The 24,993-nt window shown below is 43.0% G+C and overlaps 1 protein-coding gene across 1 annotated transcript in view; it reads right to left on the bottom strand.

Moving 5' to 3' along the window:
• LOC116869619 (circumsporozoite protein-like) overlaps nucleotides 1-24,993 on the bottom strand; it is a 528,805-nt gene that overhangs the window by 284,375 nt on the left and 219,437 nt on the right. The window lies entirely within an intron of this gene.

Raw genomic sequence — 24,993 nt, 5'->3', positions numbered from 1 at the left:
CACAAGGTAACCTCCAACTCCCTTCCTGCACAGGACTAAAAACAGTGAACAGGATGCTCAGTAAATAAATGATAAGCTTCCTGTTATCATGAAGCTTTCTCTGTAACTCAACTTGATCTTGCTGTATCTTACAACAAAGAACTGATTCACTTTCGCTACTAGGCTCAATCTGCCACTCCACATCTCAGAGAAACAGAAATCCTTCTCTAGTGCAGCTGCCTAATAGGGGAGGGGAGGGTATTCTGCTTTCAAGGTACTAAGGGGAGGGGAGGGGAGGCTCCCACAGACCCACAAGGAAAGACTGAGTTGATTTGGTGTTCCCCCACCTGTGTTATATAGAGACTCGACCCACAGAACAATCTCCTGAAAAATGGTTCTCTTGTCATTTTTGAGAAATGCTACATTTTCCAAATGATTCAACCCATGCGTCAGCAAAATTTTTCTATAGGGGACCATAGAGTAAATATTTTGGGGCTTTGTGGGCCATACTCTTTCACAACTACTCAACTCTGCCATGTGACCTAAAAGCAGCTATGGAGAATACAACACAATGAGTGAATGTGGCTGTATTCCAATAAAACTATATTTGCAAAGATGGGCTTGGTTCAGATTTGGCCCACGGGCTAGAGTTTCCATAGAGTACCAGGAAAGCAGGAAGGTTAACACAGAGGACACTGTTCCAAACTCTCTCTTGGAGAATTACTGAACATGTTGGTACATAAAAGGCATTGAGAATTTCTGCTCCAAAGACCCATCCATGGATCAACTTGTCCCAACATTACTTGTCCAAAGAATGAATGAATTTATTTATCTGTCTCTCTGTCCATATATCTATTTATTGCTGGCTGGCTGGCTGTACCTCTCCCCTCCTTTTTTCTCTCACTCAACTTATTTTCTTACCAAATATTTATTAACATCTCAGGAACCTAGTCTTCCATAGTACCTCCCCAAGGAAATAACGAGTCACTGAAACTGCCATGTATATCAATCTGAGTGAACAATTTGATTCTAACTCTTTAGAAAACTGGTTTGGAACTCAGAGTGTCAGTGAACATCTTAAACAATACCTTGACTTTCAAACATAAGATAGTCCCAAAGATAGAAAATTGTAAAAGTATCTGGGGTTTCGTGTGTGTGTGTGTATGTGTATACATATATATATTTTTTATGGAAAACTGATTGGCTAACTGCTTCCCACATTTTTCTGTGTCCTCTACCTCCACTCATCCCTATCCTAGAAGTGATTGTTCCTTTTGGAACCGTAGTATGAAAACCATTAGGAAGTTATGGAGTAGGTCATTACCTCCAGAAAATGTCATGTCACTAACACATCCGAAACTTAGAACACAGAGTTAATTTCATTGGCCAAATTAGCAAATTAATGATTTTCTGCCAAAGTGTCTTAGGAACTTATAAAACACACATAATGGCATCAGGGATTGTCAGAGTTCTTTTAAGCAAAAGAAACCTTGAATTCCCTCATTAGTAGTCTCTGATTATTGGTGATTGTTGGCCAAACAGACCAAATCTGGAGTAATACAGGAGTGCACCTCACCAGGGTGTGAACAGCAGGAGACAGGGATCACTGGACAACATCTTGGAGCCTGCCTGCCACCAAGGTAGGTGGAACGGAATCAGGCAAGCAGATTTTTCCCCTTCCTGGATCTGATACTAATTATAAGGCATTAACCAAGTCATTTCAGCTCATCTATAAATTGGGGAGGTTGAACAAAAGTCAAAGTTGCCGTGAAAATGTGAGTCTATCAATATTCATACATTGCTTTAAATATTTTCAGTGCATATTCATATTAGCGGTGCCACAATGTTAAGTAGGAAGGATCTGGTCACAGGCTGGCTAGGGTCCAGTTTCCCAGAATGGCGCTACCCCTAACCTGAACTCCAACCCAATCATTTTTCTCTCAAAGGCATTAGAATCCCCAGGACAGTCAGACTCTCCTGAGCTTAGATACCACCAACGCACTCTAATCCACAAGGCTTTTCAAAACTTGAACTTTTCAAAGCCTGAGGAGGGGGTGGTGGTTGTTGAATTTTAAGAGTGGTTTATTAAACTGTCCATCAGATTAGAGGTTGCTCTTTCTATCTCCCAGACTCTTCCTTCATCATGGAGACACATGGAACTCTCAGAAGTTTTTCTTATAGAAACATATCCCAGGACACTACACAGCCCTCCATTCTTATCCTGGTATTTCCTCCCACCTCTTCATCTCATCACCAAACAGTGGGAAGACCAAGGTCTCCTCAGCATACATAACACCAGATGCTACTTCAGTGGCAATGATCCTTCCAACCATGGGCACTTGTGACAAGGCTCTGATCTAGCCATTTAGCTGTGGCTTGCAAGGGGAGCATGGCCACACTATCATAATGAATCAGATTTGTTCTTCATGCTAATTGCTGTGTACAAAACACTACTGGATGCACACTTTCCAGGATGAGCATGTCTACAAGTGGAAGACGTTTGAAGTCTTTGCTCTATGACTGAATGGACTAGGGCAGAGAGAACGCTTTTCTGACTCTTCCTGACAAGTCCTCATGTGGCTGATCCTTCTGGGGGCATAAACGACAAAGAGAAGTAGAAAAATGTATTTTTGGCTTTTCTCTGCCAGGAAACTAAAGATTTCATAATTCTCAAAGTAAGGAATGACTGTAGAGTTTAAAACTTTATGAAGAAATAACCATATCCCATCAAAATGCTCATGACTAAACCGGGGGGTGAAGTTAATTCCTCCAAATACAGCTCTCTATTTGAAAGAATTTTGTTGCCATCTGCATTATTTGAAACTTTTTTAAAAACAGGGAGGAGGAAGGTGAGGTGAAGAATTAAGCCTAATTTTCAGAGAATGAGATTCAGGGCCAACATGGGTAAAAGCAATCACAAGCATTAAATCACAAAAAAACTAACTGCCCAATGCGATGTGTATTTAGGTGGAGCAAATTCCAAGAAATTGTGGAAAGGCTGCCCTCTTCAGACACACTATTTTTTCTTAAGTTGCTATAGGTTTTTCTATATAAGTTTCTCTATAGGGGAAAACAGAGTATGGGGTAAAATATCCAAGTCTGAGCTTTACTCTAATAAATAAATGTCAAACAAGGACATGAAAAAAAAATGTTATTGAGTACCTAGTTCGCCTGTCCGGACTTGTCTGGAATATATATCTTGAAAGTATTCCACATGGCCCTTGAAGCATGGAAGCAAGCTTCAGAATCCTAAGTGGTGATTAATTAATGGAGCTGTCTGAGGTTGAAATGTTTACCTCGGCTGTCACGTACCTAAGTGCATTCGGAATAACCACCTGAAGTCACAATAATTGGCTTTCATGTCATTAGAAATTTTAATAGCCGTGATGAACTCTACTCTTATTCCACAAAAAATCCTTGTTTTTGGTTTTATTCCTGTAATTCTGAACAACCCGAAATAACAATTAAGAAGAGTCCTGTCATAATGGTAAGTATTGTGCATAGTTGGGACCTTGGGAAGGCACTAATTCTACTGTCAGCAGAGTTTCCTTAGAATACCCCACAGACACGTACTAGTGAGAAGCAAGGAGAAAATTTCATTTGAAACACAACTTGTTTCTCTACATTTCCTGATCTGGGTTTTTTCCTCCCCCAACCATTTATTTTTTCAATGACCAAATGCAAAGTATAAGTAATATAATGAGATGGCTTCTAAGAACCACACTTAAAAGCCAATTTCAACTATTTACAGTCAGTTCCAGAACAAATTAGAGCGTATATATATATCTCCAACAAATCACAAAATACTCCCATTGTATCATCTTCTGCAGGAAAGACAGGAAGAAATTTAGTTTGCAAGGTGGACTCTTGCTTCATAACAACAACAAAAAGAGAGGGCAGATAATATACTCAATTAAACAGAGGTCACTGGGGAGAGAATTTCCAAATATTGTTTTCGACAAACAGTTGTTGATGGAAATTGAATTGGAGTCTACAGGAAAATGGTGTGCAGAGCAATACTAACTACGGATTTACATAATATGTGACACATGTAATAGAAGTGTGCATTTTTTGCACAGGGACGTAAACACAGAACGAACTCGTTCATAATGTGAGGTGATCAGGCTGAAAGGAAGTGCGAGCCAGCATGTTTCTCCTCTGCCTTCTAATATTCAGTTTCATGTATAATTGATAGACTACCATTTTTATGATGGTTAAAATAAGAGTAAATAAATGATGAGGATTTCAAATATAAGCCATTTGCCAGGAAGGCTCAGTTCTTCTTTAAATGGACATCATATGATTTTAATTCTGAAGGCATTTCTAGCAGACCAGCAATGTCATTGGCTTTGTATGTTCCCGAATTTTACTTAGCTTCCAAACTAAGATTGGTAGACAACTAGACCTCAAATACGACCCATGTTTTATATTTTTACTGAGGTAAAATTCATAGCATTTGGGCTGAAGAGCCAGGATAATACCAAATGCTGAACTTTGGTTATACTTGTATGCAGGGATAAAATGAAGGAACCAACAGAACACGCTTTCTACTCTAGAACAAGACATTGGGGTAAAGAGAAGTGAATCACATGCACCATAACTTCTGAATTTTCAAATATAGATCTATTGGTTTACATAATTAAAATTCTATGAAATTACATTTGAACATATATCCAATTACAGATACTATATACACACACATATAAGCTTGTAAACTTGCACAGTGCATGTATATAATTATAAAACATGTATTATGGATAATATATATTGTGTATACATAATATATATTATATATAATATATATAATATAATATATAGTATATAAAATTATATATAATATATAATATAATATATATGCAATATATATTATGTGATACAATATATATTGTGAAAATATAAATATGTTTATACATATATTTTTGTATTTATCTTATTATGTTATAAATGAAGATATTTACTAACATGTACAATACATAAGTATATAACATACTATGTATAATACGTAAATATTATATACAATATATAAGTATATAACATTATATATTACACATTAGATATGTAGCATGCTATATGCACATATTTTATAATTACATATATTTCATATTATGTAATATGCTATATAATGATGTTATATATACTATAGATAATGTTGCTGTTAAAATGTATATACAAAATCATAGGCACTGAACTTATATTGAAATCTGAGAGATTTTCAAGGGTATTCTTTACTGTATGCAATTTCTAACTTCCACAAGGACTTTGAAATGAGAACCCTTTCATGAGAGGAGACACCACTGTATCAATCCTCACCAGAGCACTACACGAGCCTTCCAGCTTCCACAGACATAAACGCATCTTTAATACTGAGCTCAGGAACTCCTTCAAACAACTTCAAATCAAAGCCAATTTGTTTTTTTAAATTGGTATTGGCTATGTTGGCCTTGGTCTACAGACAATTTGAAACAGAACCATATGGTATAATCAGTGATTTTACCACTGATTATGACACTTTTGTTGTAAGATGCAGTGAAAGAAACACCAAGTTACCTGGGAGATGTGAAAAGGAGAGCTAGCGGCCAATGTTGGGACCAGACTATTCCATGGATGGGTACCGTAAGCACAGGACCTCCCAGCTTCTCCAGGTCTCTGTGCTTTGATTAACCAGTGTTATGAGGCACTGGATTACCCTTAAGGCATCAGTACAATCATTGTAAAAGGCTCTCGAAACCCCTTCTTCCCTCAGATGCACATTAAATAAGCTAGCATTCACGCCGCTTTCTCCTCACAGACAAACCATTACCAGCCACTGTTACCATGGCACAGACACACGCCAGGGAAAAGCCCCACACACAGAAGGGTTGTTTTTGTGATTAACTGGTAGAATCAAAAGGAGAAAAAATAATAGAGCCTGAACTCAAGCCATGCATAGCCATTTGTCCCACATGAACAAAATATTCATAAAAACAAACAGAGCATGGAGCCAATACGGCAAATTTCAGACGTGAGCATGATTTTATAAGTAATCACTTACAAAACTGTGGGAGAAAAGCAAAAGACAGCCAGTGTGCATTCTCCAGGGTTTGCCATACATCACGGCTTCGTTAGCGACAAGACAGAGGCTGCTCGGTCTCGGGAAAACCCCACAGCTCTACCAGGAGCAGGGAGGCACGTGAGCCACAGGGGTGCATTGAGGGTGCACTTCAGTTCCGGGGGCACAAACAACTCCTCTAATCACCGAGGCAAAGCTACTCAAGTCTGGGTATAGAGAAAAGTCCTACAGCTGCCCTGGGGAAGGGAACAGCCAGGAGATTTTCCGAAAGAGCTAGCACCTGTCCTTCAGCTTGCTGCTCCAGGATTTCTTACCACGGTGCCAAGTCCGAGGTCCATGCAGAATGTTAGACTAAAAACACTGGAGCTAGAAATATCTGCAGTGGGGGTCTGTTGATTTGCTTGCCTGGCTCCCATACACATTTTCTTTCATAAAACAGGGTACTCCTTTGAGAAACTCCTCTATCCCCACTAAGCTTGGCAGTTCAGGTGCATTGTCCTCTGGGTAACCCAAGCCTGCCAGACAGTTTCTTTATCAGGAATCTGGATCTTGGGTGGAATGGCCCAAAGGGCACTTGGAGCTGGTTCATCTCAATGGAGATGCCCTGAAGAGACCACGTGGTAGTGTCTAAAACCTTCCTAGATCCCCGGAACTTCCCTCAATGTTGCCTTTCCCAAGCACTGAAGGCTCATTTTTTTTTTCTTTGAAATGTAATTCTGTCCTACCACATATCTTTCCAATAAATTCCATTTTGCTTAAGTTAGCCAGGGTTAGTTTCTGTTGGATTGAAACCAAATTATCATAAGAGACACAGACTCTTACCAATTACCATGTTTCCAATGTCTTTTCCACTCTTCCCTGCACACTATTTACCAAGTTCTGCTCATCTTATACGATTATTTTCTCTCTGTATACACATATTATAATACATGTTATGTTATATTCTGCTGTATTACACTCTGTTATACTATTCCACGTCTTTTGCATCCATAAAACACCCTAATGATGGACCTATTATTACTGCAGGTGCACCAGAGCTGAGGAGGTAATTGTAGTTCAAGCAGGTTAAATTAGTCGTGCATCAGGATAACCGAAAGCCTTTGGTAAACAACAGATTCCTGGTCCCCAGACCCAGAAGACTGATTCAGTTGGTCTAAGAGAGGGCCCTGAGAAGTCACTTTTCTAACAAGTTCCCAGATGAGGACACTGTTTGTCCAGGACCACATGTTGAGTAGCACCAGATTAAGTCAAAGCTTCTTGAACTCTGACAAATGCCCTGGGGAATACATTCTGCTTCAGCAGGTCTGAAGTCGGCCCCCAAACTGCATTTTTAACAACCCCCAGGAGAAGAAAATGCCACCAGACCACAAAAAGTAGCAAGGATTACATGACTGGCTCAGATCGCACAATAAGTAAGTGCCAGAGCCTCGACCTGGTCTCAGGTTTGACTTCTCCTACTCACTCTGCTGCCTCCCCTAAGAAAACCTGGTCTTTACAGATGAGAAACCCGAAACTCTGAAAGATCATACAATTTGACCAGCTCTCTCAGCTCGTTAGTTACATATTTCATAGGACACAGCCCCCTTCTTTGATCACCAGTGTAGGCTGCTTTCCTCTGCTGTGCTCAAGAGTTTACAAAATATTGTAGATTCACTCCAATCCACATTAAACCCTGACAAAGACATGAGCAAGGCCAGAACTCATCCATATTTCACTGATGGGGCACCCATGTGGGGTGTGGATTGCAGAAACTACTTGTTAATGACCACAATGGTAGAAGGTGTCAAAGCCTGACCTGACCTAAAGCAATTCTAATGCCAAGTGCCTGCTCCCACCTCCTGCAACAGCCCCCCTCACAAAGAAGGAAAGACACATCCTTACTGTGAAAGATGGAAGGAACCCAGACAGCGAAGTATGGGGACCCAACACCGAATCCAGGTGTCAAAACTAGAGGTCCTCTAGTCCTGTCTGGCCTGCAGAAGCATTTTCTCTGGCCTCTACAATGTCTGTTTGTTTGGTGGTGGGGCAGTTGCCTGTGTTTAAATACTGAGAAATTTCACACTATAATCCAGAATGAAAGTTGTAAAGATCTGGTAGTCATTAAGGTGGTCACACTGTCAGTGACATGGATTTACATGATAGAAGACAGACCACTGGCCCTTTGTTCTTCAGTCCACTGCAGCCCTCATTCAGCCTACAGCCAGGAAACCCTCTAAGTATTTGAGTTCCAATGTCTGCAAACTAAAAATCCACAAGACTATGGTATTATAATATCAACATTTCCCCGGGATACTGGATAGGAAGGTGCAGAACTGAGCCATGTTGTTAGGAAAGAATGCATCTGTTAAAGTACTGGAGAAGAAAAATCCAGAATACGTGCCCCCACCTTTATGGTTACACGAAGGTAAGTAGCTTCTCACTTCGGAATGAAAGCTGAGCTCATGGTTGCCTCCTTTTCTTTCATAAAGTACAAGCTTCTAATTCTATTTGAATTACCACAGCATCCCTACTCATCTCTAAGTTCTAGTACCTTGATTGGTGATTATTTGCTGGTTCTGGAAAGCCCTGCCTTTGTAAAAAAAAAAAAAGAAAGAAAGAAATCATTTTCTCTACCCTCATGGATTAGCGGTCCCTGTTGCACACAGCCAAGTATGTTCCTGAACGAGGCCAAGGATCCAGCTGGCAAAATCCTGCTTTAGCATAATTTTAAATCGCCGAGTCAACATAATGCCACTCTTCTGTTTAAATTACTGAACAATTAGAACTATGTGGGGTGTAATTCCAGGCCGTGTCCAGCCCTGCATGTGGCTCTTTTTTTGTTGTCATTGTTAAATGACCATATTAAAGCATATCCAGAAGTTGACTGAGGGTAGAGTTTCAGGGCAACAAAATTTATGCAAGGAATTTAAACACTGACATCCTCTTTGTTTAAGACAAAAGATTTGCCAGGCATTCATTACACCTTTAAGACCACGGTAATATATATATGTGTATAGTTTGGGGAGTTTTTTTGGTTTGTTTGGGTTTGTTTTTGGCAAGTCAGCCCTAAGAGCAAACAGCCCTATCCCCTGGTGCTCTGCTGTCTCCTTGCAGCCTGAAGGTAGAAATAATGAGCCTGCAGAAGGGAGTGACAGATTTTATCTTGGAGACACTGACCCGAATGACTCCATTAGCATTGTTCCAAATGAAAAGTCGCCCTCCCTCTATGGGGATCGGAGGGGCTGCCAGCGAGCTAGGATGCACTGAGATGTTCAGCTTCCATTTGGAACCAGATCCTTCCCCAGAACCAAGGACACGTTGTGCCCCCACCCCCACATGCATTCCCCCAGAAGCCAGGCCCTGTCTTTTTCTGTAGTACTTGCCTACACCAGAATGAGAGCCTCTCAAATCAAAGAGTACTACCTACGCCCTCCCTGCTCCCTTTCAGGCCACATCAAGGCCACATCAGGACATATCCAGGTGGCTCAACCTGATGGATGCCCTCCAGTCCGACCTCATGGTTTATCATTCGCCCATTTCTCTTCCAGGATTCTGTTCTTGTGGAAGATTAAAGTCATGTGCCCTCCCCCAGAGCTCTGACTTTCCATAGAAAACCATCCCTTCCTAGTTTTGAACCAGAAAGGGAAAGGGAGATGGACCGGGGAAGGGGGTGATGGGTGGGAGGTCAACACACACACACACACACACACACACACACACACACACGGCATCACTGAAGTCTCCAGGCAAAAGCATCTCATCCCACAAAGTAAAGGCCCTCTGAATCTGAGAGGAGTTCATTAGACTTTCACCTTTTGTGTACCAGACGTTCTCTAATCCCAAGACAATGCTCATGGACAAGCCTGGGTCTGAGATAATTCCAAATTTTACCCCTTACTTGCTGTGGGATCTTGTACAAGTTTAAGTAACTTGTTTAAATGCCTCTGAGGGGCTCCGTTTCTTCATTGACAAAACGAAGATGTTAGTTCTCATTTTGCGGAATCGTCTTGTAAATTAAATGCAAAAAGCAACTGTGCTCCTAGAACAGTGCCCAGTGCATACAAGAAATTCAGTAAAGATGGCTTAATTATAATAATAGTAATAACATTTGAATAAACCCTCTAAACACAAAGTCAAGAATTCCCCATGCAGAGGTAGTCCCTACCATGGTAGTCCCCTACCATGGTAAGATTGTGGCTGAGGTCCCTCCCTGCCTTCTATCCATATTTCCCAGTGAAAGCTTTCTCAAGCTATGTTCCTCCCCAAGGACTGTTATGGGAAGTCCCACACTGCTGGGCAAGGCTTTGGTCTTGACTTTAATGAGAGCTTTGGAATCCTGAGTGACAGCTCTGCGGCAGGCCTAGACAGGAGAGACATATCGGATAGCTCCCCAAGATAGCCCTTCGCTCCGGGGAGTCTCAGTAGGTTAGAACATGCTGGAAACCATGGAGAAAATACAGTATCTTTTCCAGGAGTATCACTCTTCCTGAATGGTAAGTCATTTAAAATGTCATTTTTAAAATTGCAACAAACAAGGATATAAATGGAGTAAAAGCAGGGAACAAGATTTTTTAACTTAAAACATAAAACTTCAAGGGAAATTCAGGCCTACAGGAGGCTATTTCAGGCTCTTGGGGGCAAAGAGGTAGGAAGTTTCTCTCTGTTGCCTTTAGGGTTGCTGGGAAACACTCACCAGGTCCCCAGTCACCCTCAAGACAACAGGTAAAGTAGGTGTTATTACTGCCCTTTCATTGACAAAGAATCAGGCACAATTCATCTGCAGTGACAGAAAACAGATCCGTGGTTTCCCAGAGCCAGGATCAGAGGAACTGACCACAAAGGGACATGATTTGAGGGGGACAAATATTCTACATCTTGCTAATATTTGTGGTTACGTGGCTGAACACATCCATTAAAAAAAAAAAAAAAAAACTGAACTGTATACCCCCAAATAGGTATAGTTTATGATATATGAGTAGAGCAAAATAAAATTGATTTTTTTTAAAAAAAGGCTTCAGTTTTTAATTAAGTGTTTAAAGCATCTGTTTACTATGCATCCAATTATAGGTGGAAAAATTGAACCTTATTAAAAAACAGAGAAACTAGGTGGGGGATGGGATGGAAAGAGATAAAAGTAAAAGGTGTGGGGAGGGGGAGAGACTAGAGCTGAGCAATTAGACAAAATTAGCAATTTAGACACACAGAAAGCGTACAGGGGACCTTCCTGTGAAGGGAAGAAGAAAGCAGAGAGGCAAGAGGAGGACGAAGAGGCAGAGGAGTGGGGCGCTGGCCCAGTAGCAGAATCTCCTGGGGAAGGCAAGGGCGGTGTTGGGAGGGGTTGACTGGGGGGCAGGGAACCTAGCATGCAGAAGAACTTCAGGACAGGAGAGGGGAGGTATCTGGATACAGATGCTCTTATGGACATAACGTCTGGTTTCCTGGACCATCAAGATGGGATCTCCTAAATTTCACCTACAGACCGGCTTTTAGTTGCCTTCCCTAATGCTTCGGAGCTCTGGTAGGGATCTCCAAACCCCGAATATGCAAGCTGTCCCTCTCCCTTTGGCTCCATGGGCCATCCTCCCTACTTCTCTCTACAGAGCTCTTCTCCTGCCAAGTGTGTCTTTGCCGGGAGGTTCCATACTTAAAAAACCGGACTTATTTTTAGCTCCTGACAGATCCTCCAGGTTTTTCAATCCAAGAGAAAGAGGAGTGACTCGGCTACTTTGGGGCTGAGGGTGTGGGGAAGAGGTGGGGAAAAGAGAAGAAAACCAACCTGAAGTTTGTTGCAATGTCGCTTTTCATTTTTCAGTGTTAATTTGGAAATTTGCTTCGACTTGCTGTGAACCTTTCCACAGAAATACATTGCACCGAACACTGAAGTGTTTTAAAAATACTGGCGCACTCTGGTAACCGTCTGTCACTCTTTGCGGCACATAGCAATTTAAAATTATTGGAGCTCTTAAATTAAGTGCTTAAATTTGAAGGTGATCACCACTTTGAGCATGTGGATTGCACAGCTATCTCGACTATAACAGTGCTTCAATTTTCTTTAAGCAGGTCATTTTGGGGAGCGATAAGGGAGTCTGATTGCCCAGCATGCATTGATTTAAAACTGGTGGAGTCGTCAATCCATTTCTACAAGCGCTTCTGTTTGGGTGCAATCTTGCTCCAACGGCTAAATTGGGCCTAATTGGTCTATCCTGCACATGCCCAAAACACTAATGTATCTTGGTAATCTGCCTTTTTAAGAGCAAAATTAACAATCATTTCTGGCTAAGCCAAAAACGGCACACCAGCAGGTATATTTGCCTTTTAAAAACACAAGGTCATCTAGGTGGGATTTTTCTGGGTGTCTAACTTCAAAGAGATATAAAGGGAATGTATGTATGGGTTTTTCAGAGACATTTGGCCCAACATACTGTATTCAATTTCTCAAAAATAATAGGAGTTTTATCAGAATGTAATGCCTGTTGGAGAAATCCATGTCCTTCCTAGAACCCACAAGTTAACATTTTATTGCCTCTGAAATACTGAGAGTTCACAGGGTTTTGCAATCTGACTGTATACAAGGAATAAAAAAGCTTTTCTCAAACTAAATATGCCCTACTCAAGTTATAAGAAAAAGAAAAAAAATAAAGTCTTAAAAGGGAAAATAACCAATGGACAGAATGTCTCCCATGACAGATCTGAAGGTATCCCATTGTCAAGTAGTCCAACAACAACAACAACAATGTTTTCTTCTCAAAAATCAGTGAGAGCTGCTGACTCAGGTACAACAAAAACAGCATTGACAGCTGATGTGCATTGAATATCATGTAATCCTCACAGGAACCCCAGAAGGCAATTTTTGTGCCCTCCCTTATTTTCCCTATCACGTAGAACTTGTCTTTTTGTTTATAAGGAACAGATTCACAGATTTCCCCCAAAAATATATTTTTAGGGGATGTCAGAGTAAGAAAGCACACACACACTTATATTCTCAAAGGATTTCTATATAGCAGCTCTAAAGAGATATGGCATACATAGCAGGAAATTTAGCCATTCTGAGTAAACAATGCAAATGATGTTTAGGAAATTTATATGTAGACAACCACCTCCACAATCCTATGTTAGAACATTCCTGTCACCCCCAAAAGTTCCCTCGTGCCTGGGGTCAAACCCCACTATCCACCCTTGCACTCCTCCTCCCCCACCCCCAACCAAGGCCCAAGCCACCTCTAATCTGGGGATTTCACATCTGTGGGATCAAACACGTAGCACGCCTGCCTTCTTTCACATAGCACGATGTTTCTGAGGCCCACATGGTAGCATGTATCAGTTCTTTGTTTTTTATTGCTGAATAGTATTCTATCATATGGTTACACCACAGGTGATGGACATTTGGGTTGTCACCATGCTGGTGCTGTCAGGAATAACAGTGCTCTGACAAATTGTACATGCATCGTTGTGTGGATATAAATTGTCAATGGTCTTTATGGGTAGAAACCCAGCAGAACTGGGGATAAGTTTACGTTTACCTCTATAAGAAACTGCCAGACAAGACTTTTCCAAGGGGCCATGTCATTTTACAGACTTGTCTTTCCACCAGCAATGAATAGATTCTCATTGCCCCAAGAGGAAAGGGAGGTAGAACAGAATTAGTTCTTAGCCCAATATCACACAATGAATAACTTCAAAGCCGGGGATCTGAAGCTAAGATTCCCAATTCATATCCAACCTCCTGAATTTCACAAAGTTGCATAGGTTATTGAGGTTAAACCAATTTCTCTGTTGGAGTGCCCTAATAATAAGGAACTTCAAAGGGAAGTCAAGAGCATCCAGTGCTTCCCCCATTGTTGGCCCACAGAACCCTTTCCTCCTTAGTTCACGTCTTCTGTTAAATTCTCAAAAAGCAGAGCCTCAGAAGGGGCCTGGATGCATGCAATTTGTTGAAGAAACACAGCAGAAAGAGGGAAGAAGCACTGAAAAGAGAAAGGAGGCTAAGTAAAGATGGGGCATCAGATGGAATCCAACTTTTGCCTGACTGGGGATGAAGAGAAGCTCTGGGACATTAACTACAAAGGAGTTATCTTGTCAGCACTTTGCTCCCAAAGTCAACCAATCATTGGCTATGGGCTAGCCCTCCTTGGTGCAGAGGGAGGGGGGCTATGATCTTCTTTCCTTGGTGACTCCAAATGGTGGAGAATAATGCTCAAAGAAGGTCGCTGCTGGGAGCCGTCAGCAACCAACTCACTGAGTGATGTCTTGGAAATGGGCCTGGGAGGGGCACCCATAGCATCCATTACAGTAAACTTCCTTCCCTCTCACACAGGTTAACACATCAAACTCTTTCTCACGCCTGGCCTTTGCACTTGCTGCTTTGGTCTGAAAACCTTACCTCAATACAACCATAAACATACTGGCTTCTTTTTACCTCTCAGGTCTCAGCTCAAATGTCAATTAAAAAAAAAAAAAGAAGAAAGAAAGAAAAAAGAAAAGAACTGAAGAGAAAAGGGTAGTGATCATAGTAATGGTCACGAAAACTGGCTATACATGTCCTACATGATTGAGGATGCTCTGTGAGCTCAAACATCCCAGGCATGAGAAGACTCGGGGCAAAAAACAAAGCCTGTAGTATGGAAGGCACTTCCTTCCACTTTGAGACACTTCTTTCAGGATCATAGGCCTGCTGGGTACATGTTCATTCAGGACAGAATAGGTTTTGCTGTAGTAACAATAAGCCCCAAATCTCACTGGCTCAAAACCATTCCTTGCTCTTCCTACACAGCCATGGTGGGTCACCAGAGGAGGAGGAGGATGGAGGCATTCTTCTGTCAAAGTCACCCCCTTCAGAGGCCCAGCTGGTAGATTAGCTTTCAGTATCAGTATTGCTCATCAGTAACTGCCAAACCAGAAGGAGAGTGGTCCAGAGGCTCTAGCATTGGCAATTAAACGCTCCAGTCCAGAAGTAGCACCTGTCATTTCCATTCACAGCTCACCGGTGAGAATTGCTCATAGGGCCTGGACTTGCCAGGGGGTCTAAGAAGGGCAGCTGTCCCATGTGCTCAGCAGAGAAGAGACCAATGGAAGAACTTCTGCCCTTCCTTTTAGGCTTGACTTCATCTGATCCACAAATACTGTGGCTCTCGTCACTGTTTCCAGTCAATGAAATCTTTCTCATGGCCTCTTGTGTTGAACTGGTTTTAGAACAGAACTTCTAATGACATAATGACAGACAGCAATTAAAGAAGGGCATAGGAGTGGTTAATGAACTAGTAAGCATTTCCAAGAGCACTCTGAAGAACCATTAAATCCCAAGTCGCCAGCCAAGTAAGCCTGCTATATTTTTAACTGTACAGACCTTTTCTACTTTCACTTTGAGGAAGAGAGAGTTGGTTTGTATCTACTTCTAAGGTAAATGAAGGTCAAGAAGGCCATAAAACTTATTTTAAGACCAAGCCAGGACAGTGATCTGACAAGGTTATAGAACACAAGACCTTAATTAAACTTTCCAAGTAAAGAGAAAGACTCTAACTACTTGCTTATATTATTCTCTGTGTGAAGAAATTCTTCAAAATTCTGTATCACAAGAAAATCTTTGCAATTAACTTAAAATAAGTCATCTTCTTCAAGGTACTTAGATTTATGATGCAAAGGTAGCTTTTAACTTAATTGTTATTTTTTTTCCCTAGGACCTTCCACATGCATGACAGCCAATTAGGAGAGCCTTCTTTTGCTAGTCAGCATGTTTGTAACTGCTGAAGTGTACTTTCGATCCTTGCTTCTGAGATTAGCTCAATTTAGGATCCTTCTCCATTTCCCTGTGAGTTGCCTAGAATGACGAGAAGTTCTGAATATCAGAGCAGGGGTTGTGGTCGGGATGGGATGTAAGAGACCTTAGTCTGTGTCTATTGACATAGCATTAAAGTCAGGCAAACATCAGCCATCAACGTCCGCCATGCAAAATTATCCTCCAGGTTTAAATTAAAAGGGATCACAGAAACTGACAATTTGTTTCCATGGCTATAGGAGGATTTTAAGCACAGTGATGATCCACTCGAAAGCCAAATCTCAAAGTGCCTAATTTTGCTTGTATTTGCTCTTGTAAGGGGCTCTCCAGTGAAAGCAACTTGAGTATTTGAGGTCAGAACACTGCCCTTGGTTACTTGGTACGCCTCAACCACTTCTCATCAGTTCTTCAGCCACACATACCTACCCAATGGTAATATGCAAGAAATGTCACATACTTGGACTAAAGAATACCATGGTCTCTGTGCTTTTTTCCCACTCCGCAGAGTGCCATTTGTTCAATTCTCCCCACAATGGACAGAGAAGGGAGAACATCTTTTATGATATGCTGTTTGAAGGATGTGTCTGTCCCCTCCGTCCCTCTACTCCGGCCTCCTAGCTCCTCCTCAAATATGCCACCTCTGTTTAGGCCTGCATCACATCACGTATACAGGGAAGGTGCTTGAGTCCTGAAAAAGTTGAGAAGATCTGGAAACAGTGAGCCCACCAAGCTGAAGCAGGAAAGCAGCTGCCTACTCTGGCCAGGACACGTATGTGCTTATTTGTCGCAGGGCCAGCAGTGGGCTGCAGAAATGTAAAACCACCAGCTCTTGGGAGAGAGGGAGCCCTAACTGGTGCTGTTTGCCACTGGAGCATCACCCATCTTACACGTTTCCTGAAAATTTAACAACTGGATCTCGGGAGCTGGTACAAGCTGGTTCTGGCATACCACGACACAGTGCCCACACTCCACACCCACACAATGTTAAGTACGGGAATTAAACCCATACCTGCTTCACATGCTACTTTCCCTTCCTGGGGCTCCCTAGGCATCCAAATTAGCCACCACCGGAGTAGATGACCCTACATCTTTCCAGCTTCAACAGGACATGATTCCACGTTTTACCAGGAGACTCCTCAGAAAACCCCTTCTACATGAATAACAGGACAGTCTGATATTGCCTCACTATTTTTAGATCTAGAAAGGGCTGCCAGAAGATTGAAAATCCAATCCAGAGTCAGATCTGATGCTACAGTCTTCACCATCTCATCCTAGTATTATTGTAGCAGCTTCTTGGATGGTCTCTCCCACTCCAGCCCTTTCCGTAGCTAGGCAGCCACAGGAATAATTGTCCTCCATCAGCTGTGAAAATGAAGCCCTCCATCACCATTTTCGTCATGACATTTCCCTACCAGGCAGGCTTCAGAAGCTTCCTGTGGCTTGTCACATCTAATCCAAACCCCTCAGCATGGCATTCAAACCTGTCTGCCCATAACCAAGACCAATAATCCTGGGCTATTGTGGCCTCTCACAACACCAGAGAAGGTCTTTGAAATCCCTCTAGACCCTCCACATTGTGTCTCAATTTCCTCATTCACAGAATACAGCAATAACTCTGATTCCCATCTTTCATCAGACTTGCTAGAATACAGAGTATCTAGTAAGCAAGCTGTCTGCATACTAAGTCTCAGGGACTTCCAATATTCTTTTAACACATTCATGTCCTCAATAAACCACAAACCCCTGTAAGGACGAATAACATGGGAAAAAACAAACATTTCATTTTAACACTTTCAGGGCGACCTGAAAGTCCTGCAAGTGGGGTCCTTTTAGATGTCCTGCTTGTCTTACACCAGGAACTGTAACAAATTCCTTTAATATCACAGGTTACAGGTTGGGAAACAGACTCTATTGAGGAAAGAGGACATTCACGAAGACAGGATATATAAGATATATAAGATGATGTTGAGGTCCCAAACCATTGATCCTCTTAGGACACCTGAGTTCACCTACAGCTATGCTAGATGGTTTCCAGAGTGCTGAGAGCTTCTCAACTCAAGCACCTGCCATCTCTCTTCAACTCTGCCTAAGGGTTTTCTCCCAGCACTACCTGAGCTCGCAACCAAGAAATGCCAGGAAATTAACATCCTCAGGGGCAGTCCTTACCAACTGTGAGATGGGAGTGAATGGACAAGTGCCCAATTCTCCATTCTTTGGAAGGACACTACTGAAGGGCATTCTACATTATTCCTCAGAATGTCCCAGAGTCATTGAGCCTCATTTTCCCACTGCTCCCTATCCCCACACACCAAACGAACCACAGGGTGAGAAATAAGACCACAGGCTGAGATTAGCCTATCGCCACCCGGGTTGATCCAAAAGGAGCAGAACTGGCTCAGAATCCTCTGGACAGAAATCTATTAATTAGCATACATTTTATTAGCTTCCCTCTGTTTTCAACTGTGTTTCCTTGTTCTCCCAAATAAAATACCTGAACCTGCATCTTGGGCTCTGCTTTTGGATGAAACAGAACTAAGGCATGGGGTCAGTGAGGGAAGAGAAGGCGTATGTCCCCACCCTCCCACTCTCACTATGAGTAAGCTGGGTCCTGAACAATCACCTGGCCACACAGTAATGATTCTTTGTTCCACTGGGGAATTCCCACCCATGCTCCTTAGAGATCCTTACAGATCAGCGGTTCTCAACTAGAGGCAATTTTTGAGTCCCTAGGGACATTTGGCTCCTTCTGGAAACATTTTCGGATGTCACAACTGGGGATGAGAGTTGCCACGGGTATCCAATGGGTTAGCGTCATGGATGTGGCTCAACATCCTACAATGCACAGGGACAGCCCTCTGTAACAAAGAATTATCTAGGCCAAACGTCAGTAATGTCGAGGCTGAGACAGGCTGGCATAGAGTGAATGTGAGAACTCGGTCTATGGAGAATTACCACACCGCTTTGTCAGCAGTTAGTCTCGATCTGGGTGTCAGCGGTTTACAAGAGCCATCTCAGCAGCATCTGCCCAGCACCGGGAAGCCTTGGGCCCACGGAAGATACAGTCTCCCTGGAAGGAGAGGAAGTCACAGTCCTGGGAGAAGCTGAGGTGGGGTGGGCCCCTACTGCTAGGACCAGACACACCCTCATTCCAGCTGTTGGTCCAGGTAACCAGAGTGAGTCTCTGGAGTCCCTTTTCCCTCTTGCACGCAGAAAAGGTACTGAACCTTGCCCTCCTACTCTTCTCCTTCAGGAGAATATTGTTAAGATCATTCTTCAGGCCTGTAAACAAGTGTGAAAATGTAAAAGAAAGATGTAAGAAAATGTAAGAAAAAACCTTCCCTTTACAAGCTTTTTGATCTGTGAATAAATCATAACCAGAGAGGAAATCACCCTCCCCTGTCGCTGATCCCTGTCCCCACACACCCAACAAACTACAGGGCGATAAATAAAACCAGATGCTGAGGTTAGCCTATCACCTGCGTTGATCCGAAATGAGCAGAACTGGCTCAGAATCCTGTGGACACCAACATTTTCCTTAAAGATTGTCTCAGGGGCACCTGGGTGGCTCAGTCGTTAGGTGTTTGCCTTCAGCTCAGGTCATGATCCCAGGGTCCAGGGATCGAGCCCATGTCAGGCTCTGCTCTCAGCGGAGAGCCTGCTTCTCCCTCTCCCACTCTCCGTGCTTGTGCTCCCTCTCTCACTGTCTCTCTCTCTGTCAAATAAAATAAAATCTTAAAAAAAAAAAAAGACTATAACTCTCAAAGATATCACTATGAGTTCCACTAGAAACAAAGAGTAGCAATCATGATGGGGTTAAAAAAAAAAAAAAAAAGAAAAATCACTGGGGCCCCAAGTAGGGAAAGATCAGACAGGACAATCATCTCAGGTGAGTCACCTGCCTGGAGGGAGTCAACATCAAGAGGCTGCTCAACCCCTGCTCAGGGACACCCTCAGCCCCCACTGCACCTGGAAGGGCACTCCTCAGGAATTCTATGAAAAGATTCCAGGTAGAACTGTCCCTGCCAAGTAGGCATCTGTCTACCTGCACGGCCCCCTTGCCTGCTCAAATTAATAAGCTCCACTCCCCAAAGGTGGCTTCCCGCCAGAGTAGGGAGTTGGCTACCCAATCCTAACTCAGTCTCCGGCTCACATTAAAGCCCCATGTGCTCCTGGAGCAGCTTTGCAAATCACTAATGGGTTTCTTTTTCGGGAAAATAGAGAAGCAGGGAAGTGTAGCAGCCAGCTGACTGACAGAAATCCACAAAGCTGGCAGACGGCCGGCCCAGAAAACAAAAGGGTCTTTGGTTCACCTGTCAGGACCGCGCTCCTTCCTCAGGTCTCTTCCCATGGAGCTTATCTGATTCCTTCAGCCAGGTGTGATGGAGCCGAGAGTGCTGACATCATCACCCGGGGTGAGCGGCTGGCTGGTTCGGAAGCCGAACCAGCCAGCCGCTAGGGAAAGCTGGCAGGAGACGCTGCTCTCAGCAGAGGCTGCAGCAGCCGGAGAGACTTGGAGTTCTCTCCTCCAAACTGGGGGCCGGGGTGGCCCCCAGGAGTGTGAGGAGCTCTCCGTACTCACCTCTTAACCCTGGCTTCCTCCTTCCATTGGGTGCTTCCCAGAATGAAAGGACCCTTTCAAGGCTATGGAGTAACATTAGCCGGACTTAAGTGAATCAGGCAGAACCTTTAGTTATTATAATTTGGTTATTCTCTTCCACCCGTTTTGACCAGCAAATATGCTCTTAAGGTTTTCTTAGAGCAATGGTTCTCAAAGGGCAGCCCCGGGGACAGGCATCACCAGGGAATGTTTTTAGAAATGTGAGTACTTCCCCCTTCGCCCCCATGCGGACTCCCAAACTTCTTAAGTCAGAAACTCAGGGGGCCGGGTGGTGGGGGTGGGGGTGGCAGGTTTTATAAGCCCTTCAGGTGATTCTGATGCACTCTACGACGGACAATCCACTGTGGAGAGGAGCGGAGTTTATTACCAGGCCCCGGCTTCCCAGGTGATTTCCACTCCCAGCGAGTTCACACCTGGCAAATGCACGCCTTCCATTTAGCCTTCCTCCCCAACGCCGTCCTGGCACTACCACCCCTCTCCCCCAAATATTATATACTGACTTCAAGCTTTTCAAAATTTGCAATTTAAACTTCTCCTCTGAGTGTGAATGTTATATTAGCATAGATTTCTCATAGAATGCAAATGTCGCTACTCAGAAGCATTTCAAAGCCGAAAAGCCCTCGCACCTGTCATCCCCGTTAGTGAATATATTTTACCCTAATACAAGCAATCCTAGATGAACACCATCAGCATTTTTTAAACAAAATGGTTACTTGTTTGAAAATGATTGTATGGCGGGGTGGGGAGGTAGTGAAGGAAAGAAAATATATATATATATACATACACACACACCCCTACACCTAAAATGTGTATGTATAAGGGAACTATCATGGGCAAATATCTCACATGAAGGTTGTTTAGGGGCTACTTTCTTTTAGAATAACATCACCTCTCAACTCTAAAATGCTTATAATACAGGTACAGGAGTGGCTCAGTGGGTTGGATATCTGCCTTTGGCTCAGGTCATGACCTCAAGTCCTAGCACTGAGCCCAGAGTGGAGCGCCCCTGTGTGGCAGGGAGCCTGCTTCTCCCTCTGCTCCTCCTGCCACTCATGAGCATGCACGCACATACGCACCTACGCACTTGCTCTCTCTTTCTCTCTCTCAAATAAATACAATCTTTTAAAAAATAAAATAAAATGCTTATAATAGGGTCACAATACTCCACCCTGGCTTTCCCAGCGCTCTACAATTATTCCTCAATGCAGCCCCTCCGACACTCTGTACTTAAGTCGCCCAAAGGGCTCTGCCTTCTCCAAATTACCCACGGACATCCAGGCCTTTCTGCTTCACTCTTTTTGTGCCCTCACTGACCTTCCCTGTGACAATTCCCCCCAACCCCCAAGTCAGAATAACTTCCCCATCAAGCTCCAACTCCATGGGTGAAGATGAACTAAAATGTTAGTACTCACTGTTGGCAATAATATGATGGGGGGGGGGGGGCACCTGGGTGGCTCAGTCATTGAGCATCTGCCTTTACCTTAGGTCATGATCTCAGGGTCCGGGGATGAAGCCCCGCATCGGGCTCCCTGCCAGTTGGGAAGCCTGCTTCTCCCTCTCCCACTCCCCCTGCTTGTGTTTGTTCCCTTTCTCGCTGTGTGTGTGTGTCTCTCCCTCAAATAAATAAATGAAATCTTTTAAAAAATTTTAAAAATAGTATGATGAGAGAAGCACCTCTCTGCACGTTTCAGGGATGTAGATGGGAGCAACTTTTCAGGGAAGCCATTAGGCAGTATAAGCCATGACCCAGGAATTCTTCTTGCAAGAATCTAACCCGAGGAAATTTTAGGAAAATCATGTTCAGTCTTTTAGGGGATCTGTCTAATCCACAGGCTGACCACTCTTTTGGTAACCGGCCCCCAGGTATCCTGGTCATACAGCACAAAGGTGGAGGGCAGATTTGGGAGCTCAAAACCTGGATTTGAAGCCTGACTCTGAGACAAGACACCTGCATGACGCGGGATAATTTAGGTAAATTTTCTGAGCTTCGGCGGCATCCCCCACGTAAAATAATCATGTCAGAACTACCTCTCCCACGTGTAGGCTGTATAAGATGCCCCATCGTGAGCACTTGGCACAGTGGCTGACATCCAGTTCACGCTCAGGAATTGCAAATTCGTGTATGCAACTACTCTAGGAAATGCAAACTAGTGGAGGAGTTATGGCTCTCTCTTCTATAGCTGACTGGTGGTAACGCCAGCGGGAGCTATCGGATTTTCCTCCTGGGAGTGTGGCATTGTGACTCAGAGCCAGCTCATTTGTCTGTTTGTTGCTGGGAGCATAACATACGCCACATTCTTCCATGTGGACGGAAAACCTGTGAAGCCTCTTCAAAGAAAGAGAAGTTTGACAACACAGCAGCAAAAGCAAGGAATAGAGCGCATCCTAACGGCTTCCCAGTCTTCAGCTCTGCTCTCTACTGGCAGCCGGGCTTTATTCCTGTCCTTGATTTCAGGAAACATTCAGTTCTTTCTAATACCTCAAAGAGCATCATGATGATCGCCTTTCTGCTCCTCGGGTGGAGTCTTTGCCTTCTTCTGCCCTGCTCTCTGTCTTGGGGACTCAGAATAGGCTTGGCATCACCCAGGACCCCTTCCCCCTTTAACCACACACCCCATGACCTTGTGATTTCATCTGTGAGTTCTTTTTTAATTGAATTGTCAATCCTCTCAGGTTCTTCTATAACATAAAGCATATGCATGAAATTTTCTTTTATTACCTGAATTATAGTTTTCTTTTTCGACGAGGTTCTTTGTCTTTTCCGGTTATGCCTTTTTCTCCCCTCTGTGAAGCCTTTTACAGCTGCCATGTGGTTTTCTTTTTCATCTCATGGTTATCATGAGACACTTGTCCAGAATTTCTATTTGATCTGCTACAGTGTGAGTGAGTGAGTTCCCTTTAAGTTCCTTTCCACTGAGACCTATTTATAGCTCTCTAAACTACAAATAAAGCCTGGGCATTCCAGGTCCTAGCCAGTTGTTTTTGTTTTCCTTTTGGTGGACCTAGCAAGCTTGAGTGGAGGACCTGAAAGAGAAGCAAAGGGAGCTCAGTGCAGGCTGCCAGCAGCTGTTATCAGAAGACCTGGGTTGTCTAATGTCTCTTGATTTTGACAGACACCTGATCTAAACCAGTGTCCGTGCCACCTACATTAACAGGGTATCCCAGGGCCCTGGGAGCTGTGCTATGTTCTCAGGTTGTGCTCCCCACTTTATGGGGATCCCGGGAGCCTCTTGTCCACAGGGAAGGTCATCCTCAGTTGCTCACTTCTCATTTAACGATCTCACTACCCCAGTCAAAAAAGGGGAAAACAAGGCGTGGGCAGCCCCTCGTAACACTTCTCCCCAGTCTGGGAATGATTCATGGAAATTGAGATTATGTAGACTCTGCGGCAGAGACTGATAATATCGTCACCAAACCTTTCCTTTTCCTGGTGGACACAAGAAAGATGATGTTTCCCGGACTCCCTGGCAATTAAAGATGTCTGGCCAGGTGAAGTCAACCACTTCCAAGCTTATTCCAGAAAAATTTGTCATTTCTGATTCTCTACTCTTATTCTTTTTAACAGGAAAGACTTTGAGAATCTAGAAGAGGAAGAATCCATAGATGGAAAGAACCTTGAAGCTACATCACAAGAACAACCATTTCGGTACATAAAGGGTGAGAAAGGAGGTTGCACGTAGCATGTGAAACACTGAGGTTTTAGCATTGTATGTTTCAACTCTTAGCTAACCCTGAGGAATACATTCACCAAAATTGTTTCTTGAATTCCGTAGCTGTGGTTCCATGACATGCTATATCACGCAATTATATTTTAGTTCTTTTCTTAGCTGCCACTGGAGAAATATAGGGCATTCAATTATTCCCTTTTCCTTATTTTGTTCTACTAGTGAACTACTTTTTGTTTACTCGCTAGCTTTTACTAGTTGTCATTCATTTCATTAGGGAGATTTTGTAAACCTATGCCATGCAGTCGTTGTTATCCAAAAGTGACACAGTATATATTTTTTCAATCTGTTATAACCATTTTTCCATTCTACTTGCAATATATGTAGGTAGTTACAAACCTGTTTCTTTTCCAGACTGTAAGTTTCTTAGACGCAAGAATGATGACCTAGTTTCCTGGTAACTCTCATGGGTACCACAGAAGCTGGTTCATAGTAGGCACCCAATATTTTCTGACTAATAGATATACTTGCCATCAGTAACACTGGGCAACCAGAATTTTGTCTGCAAGAAGCTGAAGGTAAATATAAGTGGAGTAAACATTGATAATAAACACAAAATATAAACTGCAAAAATCTATCTATGGCCATATAGAACATTCTGCCAGAGAAACCTAACTAGTCAATTTACCTGCAACAAGAAAAAACAAGCACAATCTACTGAAGTACTAAATACCTTGTCAGTTACACAGAGATAATTGACACATCTTTGGGACTAGTAAGAACCACAAGTAAAAATTTTATAACTATTAATGTTGTATAAACACAGGCATGCCACTTTTGCTGCCTATTAACAGAGATCTAATATGATACAAATCTCTCAACAAACCTCCAATGATATAATTCAAGCACCTGGGTGGCTTAGTTGGTTAAG

The sequence above is a fragment of the Lontra canadensis genome, unplaced genomic scaffold (genome assembly GCF_010015895.1).
Source record: "Lontra canadensis isolate GAN:19392208 unplaced genomic scaffold, GSC_riverotter_1.0 scaffold20, whole genome shotgun sequence".
Lineage (NCBI taxonomy): Eukaryota > Metazoa > Chordata > Mammalia > Carnivora > Mustelidae > Lontra > Lontra canadensis.
Note: the sequence above shows the minus strand (reverse complement) of the source record. Positions and strands in the feature narration are given on the sequence as shown.